Genomic DNA, 22,335 nt, shown 5'->3' on the forward strand with positions numbered 1-22,335 from the left:
CTACTTTCTAACGATCTGCACACAAACTTTGGAGATGGTAAGCCTCCAAGCTATTCTCTTCCAAGACTTTAAATTAATTAGTACAGAGAAATTATTTTTATCTATGCATCATGTAAAGGATTCAAAAACTAGGTCAGGAACTCTTCTGCCTGTTAGTTAAGTTCTGTGCTGGTTGAGAGGACAGGAGCTGAGCAGGAGGTGAAAACAGACTGGATTGAGCCCCTGTTAAGTCATTAGTTAATAGTAACTACCAATTGCTTTAACCAACATGTCCAAAATTTCCAAAGCGGGAGAGGGAGGCATTCGGTGATAGTATGAATGCCTCCATTTTCAGAAACTAGTATCTTCTTTGGTGGCCTCTGCAAGACCTGTTTGTCTCCATCCATATGCCTAGGCATGTTTTATTAGAGCTGTAAGCTTACTGGCTTGACTTTTTCACTCTACTCAATGAATAGCTCACACTCAACAAAATTGGCTCGAAACATGAAGACAAAACATTCCGTTACTATAATCCACATCAATTGCCGAAAGCATTGGAGGTTACAAATAAATGGACTGACTCAGAGTCAGAAGGGACCCTTGGTCCTAATGACAAACTCCCAGCCAGTGTAGTTGGTTGATCATCTTTTGCTAGAACACTTCTAAGGATGGTTCAGCATGCAACAAGATGCTCTAAGATAGGTGTATTAAACAAATTAACAGCACCATGGTAACTTAGTACGCAGTTTAGAAAACTGTACTACGGTCATCCCACAATGGGAAAAGCCTCACACAGAAGCTGTGAAGAGTTACAGAAAGGATGTTAATTATGGATTCAAAGCAGAATGTATGGTGACAGACACAAAAATCAAAAGACTTACATAATAACCAAAGCAACACACACACACACACACACACACATGCGCACACACACATGCAGGCAGGGGCATGACATGGACACGGAGGACACGGGCAGAGACACAGACATGGATACACATGCACAAGTATTTATTCCGTGATGCAATCTTTGATTCTAGAACCTGTGCCACAGCCATCACTGGGTAGAGGCTGAGCTGAAGACTATCAGGTGTTGATGTTAATCTTCCCATATCTGTATCCTAGCATGTATTTTTTCCTTTTTCTGAGTATCACATTTCAAAAGTGTTCCTGGAAATGAAGTACATTCTGGAAGTTCACACATGTAAGATGTCAAGTACTGCCATCTTTCTCAGCATATGACTTCTCACATGGTTATTGATTTCCTCGCCCAGGTCACACTGCCCCTAAGCGATCACCTCCTGACACCCACTGTCATTAGCTTAGCTGCTGAGTGTGCGTTCCCTTAATCATGCTCCCACCACACCAGTACCCACTCTGTGCCCCCTGCCCAGTGTTCCGACATCACCCACACTTTCCTTACCCTCGTCCATGGCAGCTGGTCATATTCTGTTTGTGTCTTGTTCCTCACACTGCTGCCAGCGCAGGCACCCAGCGGAAGTGAGAAGACCACATGTTACGGCTGGTCTGTGCCCAGCTCTCCATGCTCTCCATGCTTCCTTTCGCACCTTTTGCTGTAAATAGCACGTCTGGCTGGACCAGGCTAGGCAGTCACCTTACCACCATATACTTGGCCAAAATCTGTGTGATTTAATTCCTGGCTTGACAGGAGTTACAAGAGGAGCTTAAAACCTTACAGTTCGTTCTTCATAGCTATGACAGAAAGGCCGTAGCTTGGTTTCTTCTGCTGTCATGATTACTCATGTGGCTTGACTTTCTCTTTATGATATTGTGGCAATAGCATCAGTTATTATAAGAATTAAAGCAACAAGCAAATAGGCCCAAACCAGATTTTCTTGGGCGGTAAGTATGTGTTGTATTTGAATCTGAATCACAAAGGCTTCCTAAAGGCTTTTAGGGACAAGAACAAGACAAGTTTTAAGACACACAGTCCCATAAACCTAAAAGCTGGTTGGCTCGCTCTATCAGTGCTTGGCAAGCTGAGTCCTGACAGTTTGGGTCTGCACCAGACTACCCGGCCTGCAGCGGCCACCTCATGTTCCGCACGGTGCCACTGTGTCCATCTTTCACTTCAGCGTTCTGCTTCGTGCTAAGAAAGGGTGTGCGGGTGTGGGTTTCGGCCCTCCTTGTGGAATACGAGGCACGTGATTGATTGGTGTGTCCGTCCTGGTGCAGGGTGAGAACAGTGAGGGCACACACTCCCTCGGTGACCTGGCCCTTTCTGGGCAGGGCCAGTGGGCATCACGAACCCATCACTGTGCCCGATTATCTAAGCTTTTAAGTCCCTCTCTTCTCTCTCACATTACTGTGCAGGCCACATTTGCAACCCGTTTTCAGGCTAATGATAGTCTTTTCTGCAATGTCAACCATTTTTTAATCGTATCTTTAAAAAACATAACCTTTAGGAAACAGTTTTCGATTTACTAAGGAATATTGTGAATGGGAGGATTCCAAGAGTTGGTTAAAATACAACATAGACACATAGGCAGGAGAAATAGTTTCAGAGGTCACTGTACAGGACAGGGACCACAGTTAGTAACAATGTACTGTGCACTTAGAAATTAAATCTAACTATGAAAAACTCACGGATATGCCAGTCTAATATAGCCACCTCATAAGTACCCACATTACAAACAGAACAGCACCACGCTTGCCAGGAGGTAGTAAAATTTTCAAGTATGAGAAGTTTCTCGTATATTTCTGTATACAGTTTTCTTTACTGTTCATATCTGATATCAACACGGTGCATTGTTACTATCCTCAGACGGATTTCCTTTAAAAAGGAATTAACCATCTTAACATGGGTTAGTTTGGGGGGTTGGGGTGCAGGGCAATGGTTGAGGCCTTATCCAGCACGTGGAGGTCCTGTGTTAAATGCCAGTGTTGGGAAAAGAATGAGGGTGTGGTCACTGTGGGAAGTACGTCTCACTACTATGCATCCATTATCACTGTCTCTACAGAGACAACGTTTGCAAAAAACCTTTCTATCCGTTAAGCAAGAACTCCCTGATCCTCCTTCCCCAGCTTCTGTCAATTCCTGCTTTAATTTCTGTCTCTATGAGTCTGCGTACTTGGCATACATGCAACCTTTTGTGGCCAGCAGACAGTGTTCAAGGCTCCTGTGTTTTCCATAGCCAGCATCTGCTGCCAACTTGCAAAGGAGCATCCGTCACCTTCTGCCCGCTGTGCTGCATTCTCGCTTCTCATTGACTCTCCACTTCAGACTCAACCCAGCCAGTTCCTAGTTCTGAGACCTTGTCCTCAGATTCTTAGCACCTGAGATCTAAGCCTTCCTAGGAGATCTTGTGAAAATACTAATTACCAGTCCCTGTTGAACCAATTTACCTATCTTTCTTAATTTTCATGACTTCCTTGAAAGGTGGGCACTAGCTTATGTGATTCCATTTTTTAGGGTACCTCAGTACAGGAAGGTACAGTGACTTTCAAAGGGACTTACGTTGCTACAAGGCAGTCCCAAACATCCTGTGGTGTCTTTCAGTGCCTGCCAGTCTTGGCTCTCCTTCCATGGGGTAGCTGTTACTCCTAATACACCCTAATACATTTACTCACTGAACCACAGCTGCGGCTTTTTCCTTTTGGACTCTCTCTCCAATGCACTGTTTGTCTGTTTGGGTCTCATGGTGCCAGCATTTCTGAGCTGTGCCCGTTCCTTACCTACTGACCACCTAGGCTTAGGAGTCCCCGCTTCTGCTGGTTGGCATGAGTCTCCCCTTCTCCCTTTCCCTCCATCACACATCAGTAAGGATCTAGTTTCTAGTCTCAACTTAATGTCAGCTAGTCTTCTCAGTCATTAATGTTTCAGTTAAACATAATTATCCAGGACAACTCAGGGGTCTTTAATATCCCACTAACATTTTACTTTGTTGGAAGGTTGGAAGTATGCAACAACTCACTGTCCAAAGGAATATGGTGATATTCCTTCGGCTTGGATTAATGGAAGACATTTTGTAGTAGGGAGATGCCGCCATCCGCCTAAGAGCAGCACAAATGTCAGTGTGTCTTCTGTTCACTTCTGAAGTCATCTCTGTTCTCAGTTGGACATGGCAGGCACAGGGGTGTGGGTGCTGTCATTTGGCTGTGCAGAGGGAACTGCTGGCATTTCAGGCATTGGGCGCAAAAGGCATTCTCAGGGAACGGCAAAGAGCTGACGGCTGCGGTGGGGAGCTTCTCCTCCCCACCCAGCGTGCCTAGGGTGCCAAGCTCAGCTGAAAAGCGTGCAAATCCGAACACAGGTGCCTTCGGCTGGCTCACAAGGCTGGGCTTTGGTGTCTGATCTCCCATCATCGCTTCGGGGCAAACAGGTGATCGGATGTGTGTGCACGGATGTGTTTAGCATGTGTGCAGTGCCGGCTGGCTGTCTTGGTAGACAGGTGCTCTTATAAATTCTCCCCTGGGAAACAGGAAGCTCCTACAGAGGTGGTCGGGCCCCTGAAGTGATACGACAAGAGCTCTGATTTATAGTCCCTTCGCTGGAGGGCAGAACTAGACAGTGTGAGGAGGGAGCAGCTGCAGAGGGGCTGGCAGCAGACCGTGTGTGGGTGTGTATGTGCGTATCTGTGTGAGAGAGAGGCGGGGGAACTGCGCACACTAGGCGTCTCCTGTTCAGACAACCAACTGTTACTTGAGGGTGATGCAAGAAAACACATTCAAATGTAAGTTCAAAGTCCCATAGCTTGCTGCTTCTATCCAAGAGCAGGAAAAGGCTTGGTGAATTATAGTTCATGACAGAATATGACACTTTTGGAGTTATAAAGGCCATTCTCAATTATTCCATTTTGTCTTTCTGCACACAGGATACTGTGCGTATGTAAAACTACACCCCCCTGAACTTGGCTTGTGGTTGGACTGCCTTTGGCTGGTGGAAAGCAAGCCGGGGTCACGGGCACTCCTTCCAGGAAGAGTGTTTAACAGCTAGTCTGTAATTTGCAGCTCTTCTCCCGCAGCTACGGCAATTTCAGATGTCTTGCCCTGCCTGACCTCTTGAGTCCAGGAGAGACTGTGGTGAGCAGAGCCCTCTGCTGGCCGGAGTCAGGAATGCAGTGAGTGAGGCCTGACAGGCTTCTTCAGGCCCCGCGTGGTAAAAGCGAGCACTGACAATGTGGGGTGCAAGCACAGTTCCAGAGAATATGAGTAGTTGGGAATCTGGGGCTGAGGACAACACGTAAACGTGAAAATGAATAGGAATGACAATGGAGTTTCTCAGATTATCCCCAGGTACAAGCTCGGACTCACACAAAGGCATTACTGAGAAAGCAGCAAGCTGAGTTTCAGCCTATGGGGAAGGCACAGAGGTTTGCTAGTCTCCTTAGACTCAGAACATGCACCTGCTGTGTCACGATGACAGACAAGCATTGGTTAAAAGGGGCAGGGAATAGCCACAGGAAGGTCAGTTGCAGGCAGTTGGGGCTGCCCTTTGCTCATCTGTCGTCTCTTTAATGAGAAGTTGCATCTCCAAATGCAGCAAGCAAGCTGCTGCCCAGGACCACAGCGTCCCCTGATATACTGACCCATTCAGGCAGGGAAGGACATCTGCAGCACACACTGGACTCAGGGAACCCAAGAACCCACGACAGGGCTGAGCCGAGCCAAGTCAGAGCCGCTCTGGAATGAAAACACCCTCCACCAACAGCTGGCCTCCCCGAGGCTATGAGGGGTGAGAGAAGCGCTTACAGGGGAGCAAGCCTCTCCAGCTGCGCAGCTCTCCAGCTCCCAGCAGCTTCACCATTCACGCCTCTCCAGAGAGGGTGCAGAGAGGTTTTAGTACGGTCTGTGGGGAGAGGTGGCTGAAGTCCTGCATGCGCTGGGTCACCTCAATGAACTATTGTGTGCATTCATTTTCTCAGTGGGGTTGGGGGGAGGGAGTAGCAAGCTAGCCCTCCCGTTAGCGGAGTCCAAGGTAAAGAGCTCTCACTGTGGCCACTTCCATACCTGCTTTCATTCTTCTCAAACTCCAAGGTGGGGGTGGGTGGGCTTGGCTGTGCTTCTATAATACGTGAGTCACAGCATCACTAAGGGTCTGAAGGGGCTGCTTCCATCTGACTAGACTGCAGAGGACAGACCTCATTAATGAAATGGAATTTGGCTGAGGGCTTGGGACAATATCTAACAGTCTAACAGTGCTAAGTGTCCATCATATGCCCTATGGTGGAGAAGGTTGACTCCTAGCGGTCATTGAATGGCACTTAAATTTCAAAATAAGGTGCAGGGTGGCATTTGCCTACATCCTGTCTGCACCCAATAGTGCAGAAGGATGAGCTACAGAGAACGTCCTCTTTGGTTCAGCTATGTAGAGTTAGGTGCAGAAAATGCCCAATAGTTCCTCATGGGGCGGCTGGCTGAAGAACTGGCAGGAGCGATGTGGGAGGGCACTGGGGTGGGGTGGGGGGAGCAAATCATCATCGTGAGGGAGGAAAGGCTTGAGGCTACCAGGCCAATGCAAGTGGGGAGGTCCAGAAGCTGCAAGGGTCACAGCTGAGGCAACAGTGGAGTACCGTGGAGCAAGAGTGTGTCGTCATAGGCCAGACATGACTCTGCAGAGCGCTGCCACTGCTCTCCCTGGCACTGGATGCAATGTCCAGTGTCAAGGCGCTGGCAAATACTCCCACCAGGACTGGGAAGAGGCCCCAGTTCTCCACATCTCAGCCCAACCTTCCCACATGGAAAACGAAAGCACTCTCTGGGTGGTTGTGAGGATTAAATGCAAGGATGAACCGGACATGATGGCATATGACTATAATTCTAGCACTGGGGGTAGATGAGTACTGAGGCAGGGGGATTATGAGTTTGAGGCCAGCCTATGAAACATAAGAGAGTTCTGAGCAGACTGGACTCTATAGAGAGAACTTATCTCAACAAAACAAAACAGAACAGAACAAAACAAAACACAGGAAGAGGCAGCACGACATCAGCATACGACAAGAGCTCAGCAAATAGTAGCTATGTTTTGAAGGTATCAAATTGTGCAGGTAGTTTATTTCTTTAAAGCTTGTTTGTCTAGTTGTTGGGTACTTATTACCACTAATCTTGGATATTTAACAAGCCATATTCTGCTCTGAAAGGAGCAAACAAACCAGAGGAGGCAGCAGCTCTGGGTAAACATTGCCAGATCTGAACCTCAGCAGTGTGTGCTTACAGCGCGGGTGCTTATGAGCAAGCAGCCAGAGCTCTGTGCATCTGGTCCTCAAGAGAGAAGAAACATTGAAAGGTGGCAGGTATGGTAAGTATCACACAGGGAATGAACTCAATTCTTGACAGAGCAGTTAAAAGTAAGTGAATACAAAAAATGTATTATTGAATTTAAAAATGCTAAGGAAAGCTAAAGTTCTGCTTTTCTGTCCCTGGGTGAAGGGAACTTCTCTGAAGCAGATGGTTGAGTACCCAGCTGCCACAGGCTTGCCAGGAGCTTGGGCAATGACATAGCCCTTATTACCTCTGTCTCTACTACCTCCAGGATGTTCTGGGCTTATTTTTATAAAAAGGATACACAATCAGATCAAATTTTCTTATGTGCCATTAGAAGTTCGTACTTACATGAAGATTTCTATTCTTATCATTTCAAATGTACACAGATACAGTGGAAAAACTTTCCACAGTTAGCTGAAACTTCGTTTGCATGCACCCCACTTTCCTTCATTTGAAAAGTGCCTTAAGCAATTAAAACCATTAATCCTGAGATAACAAGGTCAGCCTTTGCAGACAGAAGACTGCTATGGAGAGCACCCAAACAGGGTTCTGGCATTTGTCCTGGCACTGAACCTTGTCACTGGGAAATAGCCAATTCCAATTATTTACACTCAAGAGGAAGAGACACATACTGAACAGAAGCTTGTGAAACTAAAACACGTGTATTTTCCTTTGGAAGGAAGCTGAAGACATCTATTTCAAGATATCCAACTATGCGTGTTTATCATTTACCCTACATCACCCCTCAGCACACCCACCCAATCAAAAGCTTCCTCTCCTGTCATCCTTCCCCACTCACTCTTGGTTCCCTAGCATCTTTCCCCATCATTGTTCCATGCTTCCCTCTAGCTTTTCATCCTCCTGCACTAATCCTTTCTGTATTCTATTCACTCTGAGGTTCCCACTTAAAGTGCCTACCTAAGGTAAGCTTCTTCTGGAGATGAAAGCACAGCCTGTCTTCACTCCCCTCCACTCCCCTCCTCCCACTCCACTGCCTTTTAAAATAAAAAAAATGACTACTTCTTAGAACCATGGGCTCTGATCACAATGATGAGATTGAAGATGGCAGGTCCCAGCCCCAAGTGTTGGGTCTGATCCAATTCGTAGCTGATGCGGTTCAGGGGCAATCAGTCCTTTGCCAAGGTCACCCAGTATCAAGGACACTCTCCTCTTAGAGGCAGAATTCTAGCAGAGCAATGCTCAAGGAGGGGCTTCCAGGCAGAGGTCTGCTCAGGTTTGAGAATTGAATGACTTATGGCATGTGAGATGGCTTAGTGTGTGTGTGCAACAAAGCAGCGTGTAATTATGTTCCTGGGATTGAGCATGAAGCTTGGGAGAGCAGGAGGAACACACCAGATCCTTCATGCTGTGCTGACACTCTCCTGAATCCCACAGGACCACGTACTTCCAGTCTTTCTGCACAGCTGGTTGCTGTTCTTGGACACGTGTTTCCACCCATTCTGTTTCATTTGATAACCTCCAGCTCAGTGGCCACCCTTTGTTGGTCTAGAGTTCATGTCGCCTGCCATCACTTCACTCAGTTTCTGACACCTGTCTGCATATGGTCTGTGTGCTACACTGTGGGCCCTCTGAGGGCTTAGCCCAGGGTCTGCTCAGTTCCTAACCTGTCCTTCGAATGGTGACCAGCACCCAGAAGGTATTCAGCTGAAGTATGCAGAAAACTGATTGAACTGACATGGAGCTGGCTCAGTTTATAAATAAATCCAGTTTAAAAATTCACCTCCTTTTTTTTTTTTTTTTTTTTTTTTTTTAACGGCATACTGGTATAAGAGCATCTACTGGGAAATGGAAGAATTCTGGCTTGGGTCCCTGACAGTCTAACTAGATACTTGGAACCATGGTCATGCTTCTGAGAAAAGCATCACACTTTATTACAAAAGAGTTTAGAATTCCACAAGAAAATGGTGCGTTCAGATAGAAATTGGTGAGGGATCAATCAGTGAGTTCACTTTCTATGAAGTACAACATCTCCAGCCTTTTGGGGATGATAAGCTTTGCATTGGTTCGAATCCTAAAGTTGCAACGGTTCCTCAGTTAATACAGTTCCTCATTTTCATTGCTTCATCATAACTGTAATTTTACTACTGTTATGAATTGTAATGTAAACATCTCATATGCATATGGTCTTAGAGGACCCCCAGAAGGGCCAGGACCCACAGGTTGAGAACTGCTGCTTTAAGGCATCTTAAGAAGTAAAAAAAAAACCCTTTATTAATTGAGACCATTGTTGTTAGCATACACATATCATTTCAAGGCTTGCATATTCCTGTTCCAGGAAATGTTTTTCAGTGGGCCTGTGGCTAACCTCTCATATTATTTCAGGATCAATTCTGGTAGAAATTTATTGAAAGACAAATTCAAGAGATTCACGCTTTCCAAAGGAAACAAGAAGGTCATAGCTAGAAAGGAACACAGTCGCTTGAGTACACAGGCAAAATTTCAGACCCAGAGGGTTCAACAACATCAAATCGCATAGTCCTCCGATGAGACAGTAGCATGAAGGCAAGCTGAGTCAGCAAGCATGTGAAGCAGGAACAGGGTGTGGCAGTGACATGCACAGGCTTGGGGGACCACCATCAGTCTCCAGTAGTATCCCGGGAAGCATAACAGGAAGCGGTGAAGGGTGCCGCACAGGGGAGGGCTCCATTCTCATCTATGTTTTCAGACATAGTATCATAGGAGCCGGGAGGAGGAAGACAGCAAGCGAAGGCTCTGGCTGTGGCGCAGGCTAGAGAGCACAGACTCCTTGTGGGTGGCACAGGAGGCCTGGGAAGGAGCGATGGGCTTCAGACTTACCTTTCATTTTACTTTATGTTCTTAATTAAAAAAATTTTTTTCATTAATTTATTTGATGTGTATGAGCGTTTTGCCTGTGTGTGTAGGTACATCATGTGTGTGCAGTGCCCATGGAGATCAGAGAGAGTACATGACCCCCTGGAACTGGAGTGATGCGTGGGGAGAGAATGTGGGTGCTGGGAATCCAATCCTGATCCTAGCAAGAGTGAAGACTGCTCTTAACTGCTGAGCCATCTCTCCAATCTCCCACATGCCTTTTGAGGGCAGGTCCTGTTTAGCTCAGGCTGATGTTGAACTTGCTTTATAGCTGAAAATGACCTTAAATTCCTGATCCTCCTGCCTCTCCCTCCTAAGTGCTGGGATTACAAGCATGGGCCATCATGCTTAGTCTGGCATACATATATTTCAGCATTGGACTCAAGAAGATTTGACAATAAGGACTCAGGGAAGAGTTCTGGGCAGATGGTGGAATTGTTTATAGGTGGGAAACTATGAGTACAAGGAGCCAATGGACTGGCTTTAGACACACAGCCACAAAGTCAGCAGTAGCCATGGCGCTGCAAGGTGTCTGTCACTGAGGAGGCCTGGCTGCCATTCTTAGCATCACTTCCCCTACTACTACCAACCACAGAGAATCACTAGGACCAAGGGAAGCACAGCAGAATGGTGAGCCATTTGAATTAGGCCCCGTTTGCCTACACTGTAAGTACCAAATATATTTATTGGGAAGTGTTTTAGATGCCATTACGTTGACTATAGATTGACATTGACTGATGTGATACTGGTTTTGACGTCTCTGCCTCTGTAGCTCCACACAGACCTGCTTTGGAATAGCACTGTCATAGAATTGTCATTGAATGTTTCCGTTTCCCAAAGCAAAGAGCTTTAACTCATAATAAGCACATAGCTCACTTATCAGTGTAAATAGCAGCGTTCCTAACAGAGCACTTATTACCGGAAGTTATTTCTGCCTCAGACGGATGCATTTGCCACAGAAGAAAAGCCTCTTTAGCCACCAGTGGACACAATGTCATCTTAAAAGAGCAAAGCTTATGTTACTTTTTTTTTTTTTTTTTTTGAGCTCTTGACCTCTGCTGGGCTGTGAGCGCTCACACTCCTCTACTGCCCTCTACTGTTCAAGACTTGTCAGCAGCCAGCTCAGCCTGCCACACAGCAAGCACGGGAAACAGTGAGCTTATGGTGTCCGCCTCTGCTCCATCCAGACTTATTTCAGGGACATACACATGACAGGCACAGTTAAAACAATCCACACGGGGAAACAGATACTTGTTAAAGCACACTGTGAGCATAATTTTATGAGTGCCACTCCTCACTCTCCCATTGAGGTCATTTTAATCCCTTACTTTACTGTGATGGCATCTGACAATGGCACAGTTCAGCCCACACAAGGTATGTGTCTTCACCCTGTAACCTGCACTCTGCCAGATGCGTCTTCAAAGGCAAACAAGTAAAGGGACAGACATGCATGATAAGGACAGCGGATCCACCAAGCCAAATTCAAATGCTCCAGTCATTTCTCACCTCTCATTGCCAACACGCAGACTTGGTTTTTATGGTGGATCCACCCAAACTGCATCACTGCAGTGATCTTTAATGAGTGGCATCCAGGACTCTTTTTTTTTTTTTTTTTGCTACATGCGAAGAAGAGAAGCCATGTTGTAAAGCAGACAAAATAACTTTATGATTGTAGTTGAATGTGTTCAAAGAAGATGCATTTACTTTTTCTTGGTGAGCACTCATCTCAAATCTTAATACTTAAGCTAAAATGTTTCCATAACAAGTACTGTCTAGACAACTGATAGTTTCTTTGTGTGTGGAATCATGAGGGCCATCGAGGGTCTCTTCCCAGTTTTGGGAGCTGAAAAGTCAGCTTCCTTGATCCCATCAATAATATGTTTTTAATTTATAGAATCCATTAGTTCCTATATTTGAGACTCGAGACCATTCAGATGATGAAAATGGCGACCTTCCATAACCGAGGGAAGCAGTCACAAACCGAGAGTGTCCTCATTACCCAGAGCCCTGCCTCTTAGACGATTGGTTGCAGCCCCATGTGGAGCCTGACACTGGAGTGTGGGTTGTGGGAACGCTGACAATAGCAAAAAGAGTTCTGAATGTGCAAGATCCAAACACTAATTCAAAATTCAGTGTAGAAGCCCAGGGTGTTTCAGACAGCGCTTGGTGGTGTTGCATTCTTAAGCAGCTTTGCTGCAGCCGTGGTTCTGAGCACACACATAGTCACTGTGAAACGCCTTCAGCTTTGCTGCAGCCGTGGTTCTGAACACACACACAGTTACTCTGCATGCCTTCACCTGATGCCAGGAAAGAACATGGGTGGACAGTGGGCGTCACAAAAGCAGGTCTTACTCACATCATAGTCTGGTTTCCAAACAGGAAGTCAGTGATGCCACTGAGCCCAGTAGGGGAATTAATCCAAAGGCACAGATATATTCATATTGAGACAAGAGGAGGGAGCATGTAGTAATACTAGAATCACTACTAACAAGTTGGGGAATTTGAGTATAGGTACATCTTTAAAAGTAACACTTTCTACTGCCCCATAAATATCTACTTCAATACCAGGTCAAAAAACAAAACAAAACAAAACAAACAAACAAACAAACAAACACCATAGACAAAGGCATTCTGTGAACACTGCCCTGAAAACATAAGTTGGTTTTTAATTCTTTATCAGGGAAACAAAAAGGGCCCCAAGGTGACTGACACTGCATCAAAATTCTTCCCAGGAGTAATGCACTTGGAAAGGCTCATATATATCAGTTTCTCTGACCCCAGGGTCTTTTGGGTGGGTGGGGTAGTATACAGAACCCAATGATGACTGAGCTGTGACAGAGTGAATGTCAAATAGTTTGTAATATGGGATTCCTGAGCAAGAGGCAGTAGTTCTTGGCGAGTCAGAGAGGGACACACACAGTCATATGCAACGCTTAACCCAGGATCTGAGTATTTAATTTTGAGTCCTCTTGGTTTTGTGGGATGTCTTCAGTTTCTCCAAACAGTTATAAACAGCTAAGTTTTGTGCCTTCCCCAATGATGGAGTCAGGGGAAAATAATTCTGCTTAGCTGCCCCTATCTTTTACACCCAGTGTGTGAACAAGTATAAAAATCGACTGAAACCTAGTAAGCTGAATTTTGTAGCCTGGAGCACATTTTCTTTTAACTAACTAAACAAAAAGACTATGAAGAATTTTGAGGAAGACATGGGTATTTAAGCAAAGGCCTTGCTCATTTATATGGATTCAGAAAACTAAGTCTCAGACAATTCATGCTTTCCAATTCCTCTTGACTCGTAGAGAGTATTGATGGTAACACACTTACTTAATATTGTCTGACTGCGTGACTGTGCCCTGTTAAAGGCGTGGTCCTTGAGGAGCCTGGGCTCTGGAAAACTGGGCAAAGCCTTCAGCATGTATTAGTGAAAACATATGCGCATACTCAGCATTCTTCAGAGGGTCTGGAGAGGGCCCTTCCTACTGCAGAAAAGTCATTTCAGTTATTTCCAATAAATATTTCTTTCATTTGGCGCAGAGCTTAGCACCATGTTTTATTAATTAGCCTTATGTTTCATCTTAAAGACTAAAATAGGAACCTTTCAAGTTCCCCAGGATCCCAGATGCATTCTCAGTGGCATGCCTAATATCACCTTGGGGACTTTAGGGATTTGAGTGCTGATATTGCATGGGTGTCTACTGCCATTCAGAAAGAACTACCTTACAAAGCAATACAAGTTTTATTAATAACTCACACCCTAAAGGTGTTTTCAAAACTTCTTTTAGAAGATTGCAAAACGCCAGATGTAATTTTTTGTTGCTGTAGCTTAAAAATTAGCTTAGAAACACAAATACTGGGTGTTTATGATTTTAGAAGACTGGAGAATCTGTCTGGAATTCTGGGTCAAAGACAGCAGGTTAGGGTTGAGTTAGGCTTAGAAATGTTTTTCCAAATATGTAACAGATGACACTGCAATGCCGGTTATGTTCCTTCAAGAATCCCTCAACGCATGAGAGAATGTCCTCAGATAAGGAAAACAATCAGAAAGGTTGGGGCTACTTAAAATGGTGCAGAAATAACCCCTCCTATGACACTCACAACGGGGAGGAAGTGGCAGGCTACTCTTTATACACTCGGTTTTTGTTGTCTCTCCTGACAGGCATGGAGGGGTGGAGAGAGGCACAGCCAATCAGATCTTGTTCTTTCGGCCTCTCTTGAGTTTGGTAGGTGTTGGGGCTTGCACGTGCACCCACCCTGGCCTGTAACAGCCTCTAGCCCTCCCCTTTCCCTGGTGATTAGAAAAGAAAATCCTAGCAGGTTTTCTTAAAGCTGTAGAACATGTGTAAGGCCTTGGACTTTTTTTTTTTGTTTGTTTGTTTTTTTAACTTTCTGCTTTCTGTATCAGAGAGAACCTTATTCTGCAAACTTGCAGCTGACAACCAAAGGTCAAGTTCAAGGCCTGTGCTATCTAAGAGGTGAGGGATCTGCATCCCCAGCAGCTACAGTGCTCTGCATGCTGTGGGGGTGGGTACACCTCTCATTCCACAAAATGAGGCTCTGTCAAGATGCACTGAGGAAAACACCTAACTCAAAATTTAAAATTCCTAGACCACAAGGAAGAGTCTGAGATGGGAAGAGAAGACAAAAGTCTAAACCACATAAAAGATTGCACACTCAGTTTTTAACATTTCTAGTGGAAATTTCATGTAGGAAATTCACCTAACACTTTTGAGAAGTCAGAGTTCTGGACATGATGTTTTTTGATTTTCTGTCTGAAAGCAGGTATAGTTGGAGAGGATTTGAAGTGAGCGATCACTGTTCTGTCCTCTTCACACTCATTGAGGTTGGAATTTTTAAGAGTTGAGGAAACTCTGACTTTCTGTTGGCCCTTTCCCCACAGGCATTTCTGTTCAGGATGTTTCTCCATGTACACAATGCTTTAACCACTGTGCCATGGAGCAGGAAGTGCTTTTCTAGGCCCATTTCATTTTCCTATCCTTTTCTTGACATCCATAGAGGACAGGTCACTTGTCTTTAAACAGGGTTTACAGAAAGGTGAGTCCAGTTGTGGTGGCCAGCGATAGGTAGGATTTGCTGAAGGAGGTGGAGGCAGAGGATCACAAGAAAGGTGAGTTCTCCTGAAGGAGAGAGCTGCCACCATCCTCTTATACCCTCAAAAGCCAGAAAAACTGAGAAGCATGACTGAACTGACTCCATGCTGTATTATGTCATGGTGCCTGGAGAGACAGAATAACATTTCTCCAGCTGAGGGACAGCGAGAAAGAAATCATAAGCTGGGGGAGGGAAGACTCCTGAGACCCATTCCCGGTACACAGAGGAAGATCCATGTCGGAGGACTTGTGAGACCAGGGGGTGAAGGGTCAATATATGACAGTGCCGGAGATGAACCCCGACCATCCACTCCCCTCTCTCACAGAGAGCCCCGGCTGTATAGAAGAGATGAACCCTGCCGATCCTCTCCCCTCTTTCACAGAGAGCCCCGGCTGTATAGAAGAGGACCTGGTGCACACAAGGAAAGACAGAAGGGAAGGCTCCAGCCACACCTTCCGCTTGGACAGCTGCAGGCTGGGGAACAGAACATGCCTTAACCTTAAGTAACACTCAAAGCTTTGGTAATAGTGGGGGCTGGACATAGAAACGACCGGATGGAAATGCCAGTGCATTCTAAGTGTGGCTACACAGTTGTGGCCTTGTTTAAATACTCATCGCAGGTGAAAGGAAAGACCCAGAACCATTAGTTAGTCTAAGTCCTAGTGAGGAGGGGAGCGGTGTACTCTGCACCTTTCCCTCCTGAGCCACTCTTGTCTGACATGCAGTGCCTTGCCTTTGGGGACGGAGAAGATTTGAGATTGGAGGATGGACTGTGAGAACGATTGCACCTATTACTCAGGTTTCTAAGCATTAAGACAACAAATTAGAAAAGCAAAACAGGCTTTAGTTGATGTAACACACTGTCTTGATTTTTGTTTAACAGACTACCTCCCTCCTAAACTGCAGTGTAACCTTGAAGAAGAGATTTTATTCTCCCGGGGATTACATAGCATTTTTATAGCGTTTCATGAAGTGTGTGGCAGAATTTACTCCATTTCTGCTCCAGTTTCTCCTTCCGTACAACAATGAAGTCTCCACTTCCATTTTGCATATGATAAATGCACCCTAGAATGATTTTACGTGTGGTTATTTTTCCTGACCTAATCTTGTCACTTCCTTCCCCCATTTTGGATAATGCACTGATGCTCTTTCCTTCCTTTGTTTGTTCATTCGTTCATTCATTCATTCATTCGTTCGTTCGTTCATTTGTTCCTTCTCCCCCCTTCCTAATTTTCCCTTTTCTTTTTCTTTTTTAAAGACAGGGTCTCACTATGTAGCTCTGCCTAGCCTGGAACTCACTATGTAGACCAGGCTAGACGCAAACTCAGTGATCCACATGCCTCTGCCTCCCTAGTGCTGGGATTAATGGTGTACACCACCATGCCCCAGCCTGCTTTTCTTGATTGTAAAGATGTTTAGCATTATTTTGTGCAACATGAGAACAAGAGCTATTAGCCATCTTCTTGCTCTGAATACAGGTGGCCCCTGATTTCCTTGGTTTGATTTATTGGTTTATGGTTTATAACTTTACAATGGTGTAAGAGCAGGACTGATTTGGTAGAAATTATAGCTGTTTTGCCCCCCTTTGGTGCTAGGTATTCACAACACTGCACTCTTGTGTAATGCTGGGCAGTGGCAGCAAACACAGGAAGCCACATGACCACGAAGGGAAAGGACTGTGCGGCGCAGCCGTGGAAGAAGATGCTGGGATACATGACCATGAAGGGGAACGACTAGGTTCTACAAGGTGCTGTGTGGCCCAGCCGTGGAAGATAAAGGTGGGATACCTGTAGCAGATGCAGTTCTATCACTCTTCATATAACATAGGTTGTTCATCTTAAATGCATTTTCAGATTAAGGCATTTTCAACTTACGATGTGTTTCTCAGGCTATGACCTGCTATAAGCTGAGGAGCACCCATGCCTCATACATTTTATCTCTAGTAGTAACAATAATCTTGGGAGGACCATATTGACATTCCCATTTTACACAAGAAACTGAAGCCCCAGAAAAGCCAAGTTGGTGGTTCTGGTTAGTTGGTTAACATAGGAGGAAGCTATCTTCTAACCTGGGCACCCATTTGTTTCTTAAATGGTGAACAGAGGGGACAACTGTTTAAATCAGCAGAAAACTTGGATGATGTTTTCAGTTATGTGAGTGGTATAGATAGTCCTTTAAGGTCTGAAAAAATAAACACATTTATTGATCATAAAGGGATCACTATAGATAAAAATACACTGGGAGGTAATTTAAAGAAATATTATCATTAGGAGCATAATTTGAGTTTTGCCTTTATCCACACTGTAATTTCCCATATAATATATATCATTTACAACACAATACAATATGATATCATACTATTGTATGTATGGACATTTTGGTTTCTTTAAAAACTTGGTTGTGTTATGAGAATGTTTTTGTTTTGGTCCCAAATGTGGGATGGAAATGCTTTATCTACCACTGAAAACAGACTCGTGAGAAGCACGTGATGTTTTCCAGCTAGAAACTACCTTGTGTGAGGGCCATGGTTTTTGCCAGCTGGAAAACATCCTTGTCTGGACTCTGAGAACATATAGATAAGAGCCCAGAGACAGACAGAGGTCACTTTGCATCGCCTTGCTATGCTTTGCATCGTTTAGCATCCCGTGGCTTCACTTTGCTCTGAGAAGCTCCTAGAAAGAAAGGCTCCAGAGAATGTTTCAAGGTTGCTGCTACCATTTGCTGTTTGCTTTTGGACTGGACTTCTGAAATCCAGATGGAGATTGCTATTGCCCTAAAGAATCCAATGACCCTAACCAGCAGGATATAGCTAGAGAAGTCCATATCCCTTGTCCATTCTAACTTGCTTTCTCTCCTAACTAGGGGTGAGGGGTTGAAAGGGAGGTAGAGTCATTTAAGAACCCTAAATAAGGTAGGTTTTTGAAAAATCTAAGCCTACAATAGTATTTTAGCATGGAACTGTTCTCATTTAGGACTTTGTTAGTTTCACTGGTTTGTTTGCTTTAAATATGAAGTGGAAAGTGGATAAAATTGCAACCACATGCTTCCAGAAATGCCTCTAAAAGAACATAGGAATTCCTGCATTCAGACCAATCTTCTCTTTCGCTAGACATAATCTTATGATGTGATTTGGTATTAAATTTTCTTTCTGAATGATTTTTAAAATTTTCTTTTCAATATACGTGATCATTTTGTTTTGTGAAGTTCTCACTCCTCTGTTGGGTGATGATGACATCAGCCCTCCATCATTCCTTCTTTCACAGATTTCCAAGCTGGCCTTCCCCCACCCTCCACCCTTCGTGGTCCACCTTCTGGCCTCAGTTTCCTGACTTCCTCCCTCTCATCCCTCACACCTTCTTCCCCTTCCGCTGATTCCTGCTGCATGTCTAAGTAGGCCAGAGAGGATGTATCTTCATCCAAGTGCTCTCAGATAATCTGCCGTGGCATCACAAGGACAGCAGTTAATGTCAGTGGCAAATTTAACATGCTCATTTATTATCCTCTTCAAAGAAGTGCAGAAGCAGGGTCAAAAGGAGGAGACAGCTTACATGATTCAGTGGCTCGTGGAGGATGAACTGGCCCTAGTTAGAAGCTGTCTTCTTATATGTACATTTAATTGTACACTTGTGTTTAATGAGACAAATGTGCCACTGAAGTTTGTAAGCACTGAACACCCTCAGCGTAGCCATACACAGTGAATTTTCATTAGCCTTGTTTGCTGTTACAGTGAGCACCAGCAATCTCTGTGCACTAGCATTACACTGCCCCCAAATGCCCCTGCTGATATGTTTAGAGTTAATTGTCCTCTTGAAGGTTTTTCATATGGTTGTCCTATTGTGCATTGCACAAGGAGTCCAGACAAGCTGAGGCTGGCCATCAGTCCATGGATAGGGAAAACTTTATTCCCATTTTTAAGATGCTAATGAGGCAGAGATGAATCATGGGAGCATAGTTGTCTTATATGGAAGAGTCACATAGATTATGACATTCAATTAGGACATTTCAAGTCAAATGGTCATGCCAAATGTATAAACTACCACATAGAACAAAACTTTTACTTTTGGTTGTTAGCCTAGTCTTTAAGGACTAAGCAATCTCTCCTCTCCTCCCCGACCCACTACCTTTTAAATCACATAACTAGCCAGGCTATCTCAGTCCACCCTAACCATGTCTATCGTGTTTATCTCTATTGTCAAGAGTATTTTAGAATGACAAGATAGTTTTAAAACAGTCATGGCACAGCTTGTATTAGTCAGGGCTCCCTGGAGAAACAGAACTCCTGGTGTTTCCTTTATTCATGCCCACAGGCTGTCACCAGAAGCTGTGGCCCAAATTAAAGGTGGATCTCCCTGCCTCAGAATATGAAAATTAAGGATGGGTCTTCCCACGTCAAATGATTCAATTAAGAAAAATCCCTCACAGGTATATCCAGTTGCATGGGCTTTAGTCAATTCCAGGTGCAGCTGACAACTAAGAAGAGCCATTACACATCTAAAGGACTGAGCCCCTTTCCAACAAAGAGAAAGATGGAATCTTGATGAAAACATCCATTGCTGTAGCTCTTCAGCATTAGTTTCATGTTCACTTCTTTTTTAAAAAGGATTTTTTTATTATATAGATGCAGGTTTATTAGAAGCAGCTTAGGAGGAGTGGGGAGGGAGAGAGAGAGAATAAAAGCACATGCAGAGAGAAAGGGGAGGAGGAGAGACAGAAAGAGTGAATGAAAGAGAGACAAAGAGCAGAGCAGAAGAGAGAGGAAGGCAAGGGAAAGGGAAAGGTGGAGAGAGAAAATGACAAAGGGCAAAAAGGCAATTTATTTTTTTTTATCTCATATGCATTGGTGTTTTCCCTACATGTATGTCTGTGTAAGAGTGCCAGATCCCCTGGAACTGGAATTACAGACAGTTGTGAGCTGCCATGTGTGTTCTGGGAAATAGATGAGCAGCCAGTGTTCTTAACTGCTGAGCCATCTTTCCAGCCTAGTTCTGTTGGAACTAGGGCTGAGGGGAGAAGGCAGGTAAATGTAGACAGACACCGGGAACCTGGAGCAGCCTGGGCTGCAGGTGGGCTGCTGTATGGAGTATCAGGTGAGTGGGCTGAGAGGGAGCAGAAGCAGGAATCCGGGGTGGGGGTCGGGAGGGGGCTGTAGTGAGCAACACTGGAGAGCCTGGGCCAGAAGCGCTGCAGGAAAGCCTTTTTGCAGGAACCCAGGAGTACTGGGAGCTGAATGCCTGGTGTCATTGGGCTCCAGGAGCCGCCTGCTGACTAAGGGGGTGACCTTGCAGTGTTTACGTGCCAGGTCCCACCTGAGGCACTCTGGGGCCATCGTGTCACCACTCCACCCTTGTGCTCGTGGATCACTGAGGCTGGGACAGCTACTCCTCCCACTTAAAGAAAAGGAAACAAAGGGCAGCCAAGCAAGCTGTCAAGCTTTCAGGTTTCAAGGATGGTAAAAAGGATGGTCAAGGATAACCTCAGGAGAAAAGAGCTAGAGACAGAGGCGGTGTGGAAGAGATTGGAGGTGTCAAACAAGCTATAGGGTTGGGGGTTGTCCTGAGGTGCAGGCCTTAGTGGCTGTACCATACAGTGCACAGGCACCTTGGCCAACCCTTAGGATGGTAAAAAGGCAGGCTTCCCAGATCTAGTGAGTTCAAATTTCCCATTCTTGGTCCTTGTACTGTAGGAGGATGAGGACCAGGGAAAAGACAGAGGGTCACTCGCTGAGCCCGGAAGAACGGGGAGATACATGTTCTCATGATGGGCTCTGGTTTGGGAGCAAGACTGGACTGACTCTGCCGGATGAGGTGATGAGATGGTCCCAGAGACAGACTGACTGCAGTCTAGAGCTCCCTCTAGAGTCTCTTCTGAGTCAGCAGTCTCTAGCTATTTATCCACTGCTGAGCAAGGGGAAATACCTTTAATCCTAAGAAAAGCACTGACTCTGGAAGCCAGGCAGGGCCATGGCTGTCCAAGGCAAGACACTGTGCAGGCATAAAGCCATTCTGCCAGTAAAAATTTGAACTTTGATTGTCTTATCTTCCAATATTTCTCCCAAAGCCACGTCAAATTCTTTTGGAATGAGGTGAGGTATAAACCTAAAACACGTACATATCTGTATAACAGATCATTTCCCTTAGGCGGCCCTTCAGAAGCCTGTTTTCATTAACTGGGTGCTGTACTTACATGCTGCCACTGAGTTGTCCAGATGCCGTCTGTGGCTCTGTGTGAACCGTGAATACGAGCAGCTCTATGTTTTGGTCTCCAGAGTGTGGAGGCTTCATGTAATTTTTCACACGTGCTGTCTCTCTGCTACAAATGACTAGTCTTAAAAAAGATGAAAGGAACAGACAGTGGCAAGCCACTAGCACACCCAGAGCCTGTGATGAAAACAAATGCCATTCATAAGTGCCAGGGGAAAGTTGACAGCGTTGCTGGAGCTCTACCCAAACTTCCAAACTGTGATGAGAAAAACAGCCAAGGGCCTAACTGAAATCACCATGACTCTCTGGGACAGGTGCTTTCTTTCCAAGACTGAGATTTTGACCTCAGGAGAAAAGAGCTAGAGGCAGAGGCAGTATGGAAGAGATTAGAGGTTTCAAACAAACTATAGGGTTGGGGGTTGTCCTAAGGTCCAGGCCTTAGTGGCTGTACCATACAGTGCACAGGCACCTTGGCCAACCCTTAGGCATTCTCCATAGCAAGACAACTACAGCTGGGACTGGGCAGCACCAGAGGTGACTCTAAGGGGCAGTTCCCAGCAGCCAGGAGTAAGGCCAACCCAGGACACCATCCAGCTAGCAGCTCCCCCGAGGGAGACATGAGGAGCTACTGCAAGAGTTAAGAAGCACAGGAGGGAATGCCCAAATATTCTAGACCAATTGATTTTTCACAGAGCATGACCAAATGTAGGTGATCCTCTGCATCTTCCCCTCATCCCTTTCCATTTTTACTGCTCTGAAAAGTCTCTGGCATCCTATACTGCCTCTGGAATGAGAAACATCAATTTTGGTGCTACAGAGATAGACCTTACTCCTGGCTCTCTACTACCTCAGTCAAGGCAACTGAGCTTTCTGGTAGCAGTCCTTCTCTGTCAAGGTGGAGGGCAGACTCACGCCACCGTGCTCAGTGACAGCAGTCTGATAACAGCTGGCCCACTGCACCCAGGGGCCACCT

General features: G+C 45.3%; 1 protein-coding gene across 1 annotated transcript in view; it reads right to left on the reverse strand.

Moving 5' to 3' along the window:
- The window catches only part of Scfd2 (sec1 family domain containing 2), a 307,046-nt gene that overhangs the window by 71,275 nt on the left and 213,436 nt on the right, over positions 1-22,335 (reverse strand). The window lies entirely within an intron of this gene.

This window comes from Meriones unguiculatus, chromosome 3 (assembly GCF_030254825.1).
Source record: "Meriones unguiculatus strain TT.TT164.6M chromosome 3, Bangor_MerUng_6.1, whole genome shotgun sequence".
Classification (NCBI taxonomy): Eukaryota; Metazoa; Chordata; class Mammalia; order Rodentia; family Muridae; genus Meriones; species Meriones unguiculatus.